This window comes from Anolis sagrei, chromosome X, assembly GCF_037176765.1.
Source record: "Anolis sagrei isolate rAnoSag1 chromosome X, rAnoSag1.mat, whole genome shotgun sequence".
Lineage (NCBI taxonomy): Eukaryota > Metazoa > Chordata > Lepidosauria > Squamata > Dactyloidae > Anolis > Anolis sagrei.
Genome location: NC_090034.1, coordinates 76,916,522 through 76,928,841, shown reverse-complemented (window position 1 = coordinate 76,928,841; position 12,320 = coordinate 76,916,522). Strand labels below are relative to the sequence as shown.

Genomic DNA, 12,320 nt, shown 5'->3' with positions numbered 1-12,320 from the left:
AGCCTGCTGAAGTGTTTTAAGAGTGTTGTCCCTCATCGGTTTATGTCAAACTTTGGACAAATTTTACTGCAGGTCATGGCCAGAATTGTAACATATAGTGGCTGGGTTGCCAGGTCTCAGGACTTGGTTCTGACTCTCCAGTTTGAATGAATCATCTCCAGACAAGAGAAGGCTGTGCACATTTCCATTTAGGAGGGCTCAGTTCCAAGGGAAACGAAAAGCTTGTGTGCAAATCTCTATCTCACCTGGAAGTGTGCTACACTTTGCAAGGTTCAATTGTCTAGTAAGGGTCTATATATGCAATCAGCCCTACATATTTTGTGGATTTGGTTATTTCTGGATGTGATTACCTGTAATATGTTCTCCCCAGGAATCTTTTTAGGCCCTCTGGGGCAATTCTAGGATCAACTTCCACCAGAATTGTCAGAGGGGTCGACAAAGCCCACAAGAAAACTTCTGTGTGGAAGGTTTGGCCCAGTTCTATTGTTGGTGAGGCTCAGAATGCTCTTTGATTGTAGGTGAATTATAAATCCCAGCAACTATAACTCCCAAATGTCAAGATCTATTTTCCCCAAACTCCACATTTGGGCATATGTATGTATTTTATCTTTTACAATTTAGCTGTAAATCGCCTAGAGCATTCTCGGATGGAGGGCGATTAATAAGTAATTAAATGATGATGATGATGATGATGATGATATTAAGTATTTGTGCCAAGTTTGGTCTGGATCCATCTTTGTTTGAGTCCACAGTGCTCTCTGGAAGTAGGTGAACTACAACTCCAAAACACAAGGTCAATGCCCACCAAACTTTTCCAGTATTTTCTGTTGGTCATGGGAGTTCTGTGTGCCAAATTTGGTTCAATTCCATCGTTAGTGGAGTTCAGAATGCTCTTTGATTGTAGGTGAACTATAAATCCCAGCAACTACAAGTCCCAAATGACAAAATCAATCCACAACCCCACTAGTATTCAAATTCGGGCGTATTGGGTATTTGTGCCCAATTTGGTCCAGTGAATGAAAGCACATCATGTGTATCAGATATTTACATTTCGATTCATATCAGTAGCAAAATTACAGTTATGAAGTAGTAACAAAAGTAATGTTATGGTTGGGGGTCACCACAATATGAAGAATTGTATTATTATTATTAATAATAATAATAATAACAACAACACTTTATTTGTACCCTGCTACCATCTCCCCAAGGCACTCGGAGCGGCTTACATGAGGCCGAGCCCAAACACAACAATACAAGCAATAATAACAATACAAGCAATTTAAAAACATAGACAGTAAAATACACAACATTATCAATAATACAACACACACTTAAAAACAGTGGGAAGGCCAAATGTAGAGTTAAAATTGGAAATAATAAAGGAGCCACGGCATTAGGAAGGTTGAGAAACACTGGTCCACAATAATCTCTGGATGTAGGTGGATTACAACTCCAAAACTCAAGGTCAATGGCCACCAAATCCTTCCAGTATTTTCTGTTGGTCATGGGAGTTCTGTGTGCCAAGTTTGGTTCAATTCCATCGTTGGTGCAGAATTCTCTTTGATAGTAGGTGAACTATAAATCCCAGCAACTAAAACTCCCAAATGACAAAATCACCCCCCCCCCCCCCCAATGTAAAGGTATTCCCCTGACATTAAGTCCTGTCGTGTCCAACTCTGGGGATTGGTGCTCATCTCCATTTTTAAGCTGAAGAGCCAGCTCTGTCCATAGACACCTCCAAGGTTATGTGGCCAATATGACTTCATGGAGTGCTGTTACCTTCCCTATCGGTACCTATTGATCTACTCACATTTGCATGTTTTCGAAGTGCTAGGTTGGCAGAAGCTGGGGCTAACAGCGGGAGCTCACGCCACTCCCCGGATTCAAACCTGCAACCTTTTGGTCAGCAAATTCAGCAGCTCAGCACTTTAACCCACTGCACCATTGGGGGCTCCCACCAGTATTCAAATTGGGGTGTATCGGGTATTTGTGCCCAATTTGGTCCAGTGAATGAAAATACATCCTGCATAATCAATATTTACATTACGATTCATAGCAGTAGTAAAATTAGAGTTGTGAAGTAGCAATGAAAATAATGTTATGGTTGGGGGTCACAACATGAGGAACTGTATTAAGGGGTCGCGGCATTAGGAAGGCTGAGAAACACTGCATCCAAAGCGGATCCTGCTGAACAGCTCATATTGAACTGGATTATATGGCAGTGCGGACTCAGATATTCCAGTTCAAAGCAGATATTGTGTATGATCTGCCTTGATATTCTGGGTGACAGCTGTGTGGAAGGGCTCTTAGTAGGTCCCCTGGTTATTGGGGTTTGGTGGTTATTGGGGTTTGGTTCAGGGTATGTAACTGTCTGATTCGATTGATTCCTCTTCAGCAGCTACAGGAGGCAACTGCTTGCACTACCCTGACCAAAGAATTCATGTCAGGCTGGAAAACGTTTATATAAGGAAGCTAGACTGGGCTTTCAATACAACAAGTAACACCTTGCCCTCGAGGAAGCATGTGTAGAACTGGAAGAGCAAATGAGGTGTGTTTGCATGCCTGCAAGTATGTGTGCCTCTGCAAATGCATGCCACTGAGGCCAACATACCAGAGCTTAGGGGAAGAATTCCTCCTCACATCGGCATTTTCAAATTGCTCTCACACAAGAAGTTCTAACTAGCCTTCAGGGTCAATGACAGTCAGTATTGCCAAACACCTAGTTGCATCAGGACCTAGCATCCTCAGCACCTGCAAGGCTTTACTTTTCCTCTTCAGACTCATTTACACCTGAGAGCTTTGGTTATTTATTTATTTATCACGTCAGGAGCGAACTAAAACATTAAAAACAAACAAACCACAAAGTTTGCAGACTTGGTATTCTATTAGATGTCCTTTGACCAGTATCTGGCCACTTGGAGTGCCTCTGGTGTTGCCGCAAGAAGGTCCTCCATTGTGCATGTGGCAGGGCTCAGGTTGCATTGCAGCAGGTGGTCTGTGGTTTGCTCTTCTCCACACTCACATGTCATGGATTCCACTTTGTGGCCCCATTTCTTAAGGTTGGCTCTGCATCTCGTGGTGCCAGAGCGCAGTCTATTCAGTGCTATCCAAGTCGCCCAGTTTTCTGTGTGCCCAGGGGGGAGTCTCTCATTTGGTATCAGCCACAGGTTGAGGTTCTGGGTTTGAGCCTGCCACTTTTGGACTCTCGCTTGCTGAGGTGTTCCAGCAAGTGTCTCTGTAGATCTTAGAAAACTATTTCTTGATTAAGTCGTTGGAGTGTTGACTGATACCCAAACAGGGGGAAGGCCGGAGATGTCACTGCCTTGGTCCTTTGGTGGCTACTTCCTGGCGGATTTCAAGTGGTGCAATACCGGCTAAACAGTGTAATTTCTCCAGTGGTGTAGGGCGCAGACACCCTGTGATAATGCGTAGGCTTGGGCGGTTTTGTTCGTTAATTTCGTAATTCGTTATTAATTCGTATTTAAATTAGCTTACGATCCAATATTGAGCCATGCAGGACTACTGTGAGGAGTAATTAAAAATCGAAACAATTTTTCCAATTTATTTCGTATTGTTTCGTAATTGGTTCAAAATTGTTTCGAAATTGTTTCGTAATTATTTCCGTATGTCTGGTGCAAGTTTTATAGTTGTTGTTTGTTTTATCAGTGATAAAAAATAAATTATCACACCAACAGTCAACAACAGAGGGAGAGGGAAGCTTCAGAAGTTCCCCCTGTCCCATTTGGAGAGTTTTTTAGCATATTGCGCAATCGCATCCGCCATTAACGAATCGATTCATAATTTTACGAAATTTCGTATATTTCGAACTTTTTTAAAGGAAAATTTCGGAATTCCTTTAAAAAAACGAAACGCAAGGGCCCCCTAAAAACAAAACGAGTTTAGAACCAAATTTTTCCGTGGTTACCCAAGCCTAATAATGCGGCATGTCTCATTAAGAGCCACATCCACTGTTTTAGCGTGGTGAGATGTGTTCCACACTGGGCATGCATACTCAGCAGCAGAGTAGCAAAGCGCAAAGGCAGATGTCTTCACTGTATCTGGTTGTGATCCCCAGGTTGTGCCAGTCAGGTTTCGTATGATATTGTTTCTAGCACCCACTTTTTCCTTGCTATTCAACTAGTGCTTCTTACAGGTCAGAGCATGGTTCAGGGTAACTCCCAGGTATTTTGGTGTGCTGCAATTCTCCAGTGGGATTCCTTCCCAGATAATCCTCAGAGCTTGAGATGCTAGTCTGTTCTTAAGATGAAAAGCACATGTCTGTGTTCAGATGGATGACGAATCAGGTGGTTTTCTCTGTAATAGGCAGTAAGAGCACCTAAAGCTTTGGAGAGCTTCTGTTCAACCATCTCAAAGCTCTTGTTGCAATCCAGAGCAGGGAACAAGGCCCTCAGATAACTATCCACCACACTTGGCTGTGAAAAACAATCCTTTTTTATTGAAGAGAAATGGTTACAAAATAAAGGAAAAATGCAAGTCAAAAGCCACAGCAAAATCATCAAACATGAATTTAAATGGACAAAGCAAACCCAAAAGCCTCACTGGGAAAATACTGGAATCTGTTAGCAATCCACTAACCGTACTTGATATCCTAGAAATCTTTCCAAACTATGGCCAGGGAACCGGGAGAACTGCCAAGGTCTTCATCAATTCTGAAACGATGCCTGAACTGAGGCAATCAGCCTGGCGTATTGCAATTAAAACTCAAGAATCGGTTCCGTGAACCGCCCTTCTGTTTTGAAGCCAATGTTTTTAATTCTTGAATTCGGGAGGATCGACACAAACTGAGTGTTTTACTTCTGTCTTCCCAAATTTGGCCCCTTCTGTTGTCATTACAGTTAACAGGTGCAGAAGGGAGGGAAAGTTCAAGGTCTCCCTCTGAAACATTCTCAGGAACACTGGTACTTTCATTTTCCAAATCTACAGAAGTCCCTTCCTCACTAATTTCAGGAACATTGGCATTTTCCAAATCTACAGCAGTTTCTTCCTCACTAATTTCAGGAGCATTGGCATCAAAAGGTACATTTCCACTAGCATCAGTAAATATACTTTCATTAGCATCAGGAGGAACAAACAGAGAATCCGGTTCAAGTTCAAACTCAGGCTGAACCCCAACAGCTCTCTGCTTAAGCGGTGATGGCATGATCATCAGCATAGCTGAAACTCTCTGTCCCTTCTGGCAGAGGCTGATCATTTGCATAAATGTTAAACATCGATGGAGCAAGCATGCTCCCCTGACGCAAGACGTTCTTCTGTTTTTACAATCTTCTCTGAACTTCATGAACTTCAAGTGAGCTGTTGCAAACAGTGAGTTTATAAGCTGTGATGCGGTAGCATGTGTGACAAAGAGATGGACATGCCCATGGACCAATTCAGATCTGTGTAATCCTAGTAAGAAAGTTGATTGGCACAGCTGGCTGAACTCAGTGCCCTTTATGAGAGCTACCGATTGTGCGCTTTTTGTGGATATGGACGCAGCCAACAACAGTGACAACCATCCTTCACAACCCCTGCCCACACCCCAGGTCCTGGCTGGTCTCCATGCGTTCTGGTGTTTCTTTTGGCAAAGAGGTGCGGTGCTTGGATTAATAATCATAATAATCATTAAAAATCCTGGCCTTCCTCTCTCTCGCCATGCTGGAAATTCTGCCCAAGCGGACAAACTGGATGGAAGGGTGAGTCAAGTCAGCACCCAGCGAAAAGAAATGGCCCCTTCATCCTTCTTGAGAACATCTGGAAGACCCAAAGAGAGGGAGGGCTGCTTGCCATTTCCCCATCCACTCCCTTCCAGAAAATACAAGAGCGAGAGTCAGAGTTGTAGAGAAGAGGAGGCAGAAAGAGAGGTGTAAATGGGGGGAGCCACATTAGGGTTCTCCATTTCAATCCAGGAAGAGAAAATGAGTCTTTTATGCCCAGCATGAATCATAAAGGGGGAGCACTGGGAAGATCTGTAATTGGTTAAGCAACCAAACTCAAAGAGTGCTCACCAATGGGTCCTCTTCATCCTGGGAAGAAGTGACCAGTGGAGTGCTATAGAGAGGGTTCAGTCCTGGGCCCAGTTCTCTTCAACGTCTTTATTAATGACTTGGATGAAGGTTCCGTTCCGGCTTACCTATCTGAACATATCTCTCCTTACGAACCATCTAGGACAGTGTTTCTCAACCTGGGGGTCGGGACCCCCATGGGGGTCGCAAGGGGGTGTCAGAGGGGTCGCCAAAGACCATCAGAAAACATAGGTCATGGGGGTTCTGTGTGGAAAGTTTGGTCCAATTCTATCGGTGGGTTTCAGAATGCTACTTTATTGCGGGTGAACTATAAATCCCAACAATTACAACTCCCAAATGGCAAGGTCTATTTTCTCTACCAGTGTTCACATTTGGGCATATTGAGTATTTGTGCCAAGTTTGATCCAGAGCCATCATTGCTTAGGTCCACAGTTTCTCTGGATGTAGGTGAACTACAACTCCAAAAAACTCAAGGTCAATGTCCACCAGACCTTCTCAGTATTTTCTCTTGCTCATGGGAATTCTGTGATTCAATTCCATCATTGGTGGAGTTCAGAAGGCTCTTTGATTTTAGGTGAACTATAAATCCCAGCATTACCAAATGACAAAATCAATCACCCCCAACCTCACCAGTATTCAAATTTTGGAGCATTGGGTATTTGTGCCAAATTTGGTCCAGTGACTGAAAATACATCCTGCATATCAGATATTTAGATTATCATTCATAACAATAGCAAAATTACAGTTGTGAAGTAGCAACGAAAATAATATCATAGTTGGGGGTCAGCACAACATGAGGACCTGTACTAAGGGGTCATGGCATTAGGAAGGTTGAGAACCACTGATCTAGGACTTTAAGATCGTCTGGGGAGGCCGTGCTCTCGATCCCACCTTCCTCGCATTTGGTGGGGATGAGAGACAGGGCCTTCTCAGTGGTGGCCCCTTGGCTATGGAACACCCTCCCCAAGGATATAAGATTGGCTTCCTCCCTTCTAACATTCTGCAAAATGGTTAAGACCTGGCTCTTCGAGCAAGCTTTTTCTACTGGAGCATAATTAAACAAATATATGGATTTTTTTTTGTTGTGTCAGGAGCAACTTGAGAAATTGCAAGTTGCTTCTGGTGTGAGAGAATTGGCCATCTGCAAGGACATTGCCCAGGGGCGGCCCAGATGATTTGATGTTTTTATCATCCTTGTGGGAGGCTTCTCTCATGTCCCCGCATGAGGAGCTGGAGCTGGTAGAGGGAGCTCATCCGCCTCTTCTGGATTTGAACCTGTGACCTGTCGGTCTTCAGTCCTGCCAGCACAGGGGTTTAACCCACTGCGCCACCGGGGACTCCATATATGGAATTGATTGATGATGCAACTGGACAACGATTTTAGTAAGGAGATGCCAAGGATCTTGTTTTTACAGATTTTTTGCTTTTATATTACATTTTAAATGTTGAATTGTTTTTGTAATTGTTTTAACTGTATTTTGATATTTGTTATGGCATCGAATCGCTGCCGACTGTGAACCGCCTTGAGTCGCCTCTGGCTGAGAAAGGCGGTATACAAATTTATTTACTTACAGTATTTATATACCGCCTTTCTCACCCCTGGGGGGACTCAAATCAGTTTACACATAAATAATCGCAAAATTCAATGCCTTACATTGGGCACCGAAACGATGCCAACACAAACAATTACAATAGTAAAACCACAATTAAACATAAATCATAATTAAAACAATACATCAACAAGCATTAAAACAATAAAACAACAACAACAACAATAATAATAATAATCTTTATTTATATCATCAGTCAAATCGCCGTTCCAGTCAAGGTCCCTCTAAAATGCTACATACATCTACTGCCTGAAGGCCTGGTCCCAGAACCATGATTTTAATTTTTTTCTAAAAGCCAGGAGGAAGGGAGCGGATCTTACCTCATTTGGGAGTGTGTTCCATAGGCGGGGGGCCGCAGCCGAGAAGGCCCTGTCTCTCGTCCCCCACCAGACGCATTTGTGCTGTTGACGGGAGCGAGAGCAGGGCCTCCCCGGATGATCTAAATCAGGGGTCCTCAAACTAAGGCCCGGGGGCCGGATACGGCCCTCCAATGTCATTTACCCGGCCCTCACTCAGGGTCAACCTAAGTCTGAAACAACTTGAAAGCACACAACAATAACAATCCTATCTCATCAGCCAAAACACTTTGGCTGGCATGGCAGGGGGTTGGACTGGATGATCCATGTGGTCTCATCATAGAGTTGGGCCATACAGTCCAACCCCGTTGCATTCAACCACCCCCCTGCTGACAGATGGCCATCCAGCCTGTGTTTCAAAGCCTCCAAAGAAGGAGCCTCCACCATACTCCGGGGCAGAGGGTTCCACTGTTGAACAGCTCTCTCTCACTGGGAGGAAATTCTTCCTCATGTTCAGGTGGAATCTCCTTTCCTGTAGTTTGAAGCCATTGTTCCATTGCGTCCTAGTCTCCAGGGCAGCAGAAAACAAGCTTCCTCCCTCCTCCCTATGACTTCCATTCACCCCTTGAGCCATGGCACTCATCATGTCTCCTCTCAGCCTTCTGCAGGCTAAACATGCCCGGCTCTTTCAGCTGCTCCTCATAGGGCTTGTTCTCCAGACCCTTGTTCCTTTGAGTCGCCATCTTCTGGACACATTCCGGCCTAGAGTCAACATCTCCCTTCAATTGTGGTGTCCAGAATTGGACACAGTGTGATTCCAGGTATGGTCTGACCAGGACAGAGTAGAGGGGGAGCATGAGTTCCTGGACTTAGACACTAGACTCCTATTTATGCAGGCCAAAATCCCACAAGCTTTTTTTGCTGTTGCATTACATTGTGGCCTCGTGTATAACTTGTTGTCCATGAGGACTCTTCCAAATCTATTATTCTACTAGCTGTACCCGCCACGCTTTGCTGTGGCCAACCTTCCCTCCCTCTTTCTCTCCTTCCCTCTTTCCTTCCTTTCCTCTTTTTCTTTCCCTATTTCTCTTCTTTCTTCCATCTCTATCTGTTTCTCTCCTCCCTTTCTTTGCTCTTTGGTTACATCCTTCCTTCCTTCCTTCCTTCCTTCCTTCATTCCTTCCCTCCCTCTCTTTTTCTTTCACTTTTTAATTTTCTTCTCTCCTTCCTTTCTTCTCTACCTTTCTTTCTTTCCTTCCTTCCTTCTTTCCCTCCCTCCTTCTCTCCTTTCTTCCTTCCTTCCTTCCCCCTTTCCCTCCTTCTCTCGTTACTTCTTGACTGTCCCATTTAATATTGTAATTATATCTTACATAGAAAGAAGGAAAGGAAGAAGGAAGGAAGGAGGGACAGGAAGGAAGGAGAAAGAAAGGGAGGGACAGGAAGGAAGGTAGGTAGGAAGGAAGGAAGGAAGGAAGGAAGGAAGGGAGAATGAAGGAAGAAGGAAGGAAGGAGGGGGATGGAGAAAGGAGGGAGGGAAGGAAATTAAGGGGAAGGAAATAAAGAAAGGGGAGGAAGGAGGAAAGGAAGGGAGGGAGGAAGGAAAAGAGGGAAAGGAAGAAGGAAGGAGGGACAGGAAGGAAGGGAAGGAGGGAAAGAAGGAAAGGAAGAAGGAAGGAAGGAAAGGAAAGAAAGGGAGGAAGGTAGGAGAGGGTGGAAAGAAGGGAAGGGAGGGAGAGAATGAAGGTCCTTCACTCAACCACCATCTTCCTTGCCTCCTCCTCCTCCCCTTCTTCCTTGCCTGGGGGCTCCGCTGCTGCTGCTGCCACTCATCCACCCCTTCCTCTTCCAACAGGGAAAGGAGGAGTAGTAGGAGGAGACCACCCTACTGGCATAGCAGGGAAAGAGAAGGGGCTCCATGTGGCAAGCCTCCACCTCCACTCTTGCTTGTGTGTGTGTGTTGGTGTGTGTGTAGCAACATCCATTTGAAGAGCCAGTATTTATTTATTTATTTATTTATTTACAGTATTTGTATACCGCTTTTCTCACCCCGAGGGGGACTCAAAACGGTTCAAAGTCTATGCTTGCCACAGGATGCTGGTGGAACAACCTACCTTCAGTCAGGTAGATTTGCCACTATTGCTTCAGGAATCCCAGCATTTCAACTAACCGTTCTACAACCTGCAATGAATATAATCGCCAAATATCACATGCTAGAGGAGACTCTTTGCAACAGTTTCTCCATGGACAATGTAAAATATCACCATGTGAGAATTAACCGGAAGCATTTGACTTCGAATAATCCCTGAACAGCGGGATTCAAGAGAAACACAGCTCTGGATTCTGGCCTAAAACAATAGTTACATTAAACAATAAATACAGTAAGAATTAGTGTATTGACATGGAAACAAACGCAAAGCACCAAACAGGAAACATAGAAATGTTGTTTTTTGTAAAGCCTTGTAAAAATAACAAGGGCTTAACTTGTCATCTAAATAGTTTAAAAGATGTCACAAGCCAGGTGAATGACCACTCTTGGGGGGGAAAACCACAGCCAGGGAGCCACCCATATCCTGGTAGCTTCCTTCATCATCTTCTGTGCTGGTACGGCTGTACCAGGAGCTCCAACTTCTTTTCCTTTCTATTGAGTGTTTGCATGTATTCCAAAGTTCCATGCATTTTGCAATAAGGTGGCTTCCCTTGGTTTGCAATCATAGGGCCAATGACTCATCAATTATCATTATGTTCTTTAGTTCCGCCCCTTTTTCTGGGTTAAGGAGGGAAAAAGGGGACCTCTAGTCCAGTTCACACAGAGAAGCCTTTCGTTCAGGATGTGAATCAGTTCCACCTGTAGAAAGTTTCGTCTTTTACAGCTTTGCTGGGGAGATCCAGTCCCACAGCTCTACAGAGAACTACAGCATAGCCTTTGTTGGGGAATTTAGTTCCACAACTCTACAGCCAGCTCTTTGCTGGAGAAATACAGCTCCACAACTCTACAGCCAGCCTTCGCTGGGAATTGAAAGCCTTCTTTCCTCTTGGAAATCTACTAAAGGACTCCGCTTGGTAAGGACCACTCGCGGCAGCCATAATGCAAATTGGACCAGGTGTAGGGGCCCACGCCAGCAGATCTTAAGCCAGATTGCCCAGGGAGGGGTCAAGGATTTCCCTTGTAGGAGGAAGAAACAGTTTATGAAGAAAGTTGCCTGTCCCTTGTGGACAAATTTTAAGCAAGCTACCAGTTGATTCAAAGCCTTGAAGCATTTGTTTGATTTATTGAAGTTTTAAACAACAATAAAAACTTTGTTGAACTTTCTAAGACTTTAAAAGAACTTTGTGTGGGGAAATCCGAAAGGCCTCTCAGCCGAGGCACCCCCAGCGTCCTGTTGGGCATTCAGAAAACACATCCTGTCTACAGACTCTTTCACAGGCCCAGTGCGTGACAGCACATCTTCACTTTATCTTAATCATCCAGGCATCGTCACGTGGAAATATGGACCTCCAGGGGATTTGAGTCCACGCTTTTAATGCAGCTATAACCTTTCAGATGTGTTAGACTTAGAGTCATAGAATCATAGAGTTGGAAGAGACCACATGGACCATCCAGTCCAACCCCCTTCTGCCATACAGGATAAGCACAATCAAAGCAGCCCCAACAGATGCCCATCCAGACTTTGTTTCAAAGCCTCCAAAGAGGGAGCTTTCGCCAAACTCCGAGGCAGAGAGTTCCACTGCCAAACAGCTCTTACAGTTAGGAAGTTCTTCCTAATGTTTAGGTGGAATCTCCTTTTAATTTGAGCCCATTGCTAGTTTCCAGGGCAGCAGAAAATAATCCTGCTCCCTCTTCCATTTCAACTCAACAAGCACTTAGAGGACATAAGAAGAGACCAGACGGATTAGGACATGGGTTCATCTAGTTCGGCATCCTGTTGCCTGCAAAGGCAAAACATAAATATGTTTCTTTCATTTCAAAACTTACAACCTCTGAGAATGCCTGCCATAGATGCATGCAAAATGTCAGGAGAGAATGTTTCTGGAACATGGCCAGAAAGCCTGGAAAACTCACAACAACCCAGTGATTCCGGATATGAAAGCCTTCGACAATACATCAAAACTTACTGCTTGACCAATTCAATTATTTATTTATTCATTTATTTATGACATTTATATGCCGCCCTTCTCACCTTGAAGGTGACTCAGAGCGGCTTACAAGATATATATACATACAATATATTAAATTACACTGTTCAACGGAGAAAAAGTTGTGGGCCTGAAAATAGTTGTTCTTTTATGATTTTGGGGTGCTGAAAATGAAAATGAGATTTAAAAATGTATATTGTCTCTAGTTTTTATGATATAAGCAATCACGTGATCACGTATGGTTGAAAAAATGCATG

General features: G+C 44.1%; 1 protein-coding gene across 1 annotated transcript in view; it reads left to right on the top strand.

Annotated features, from left to right (window-relative positions):
* The window catches only part of NCMAP (non-compact myelin associated protein), a 55,349-nt gene that overhangs the window by 28,827 nt on the left and 14,202 nt on the right, over window positions 1–12,320 (top strand). The window lies entirely within an intron of this gene.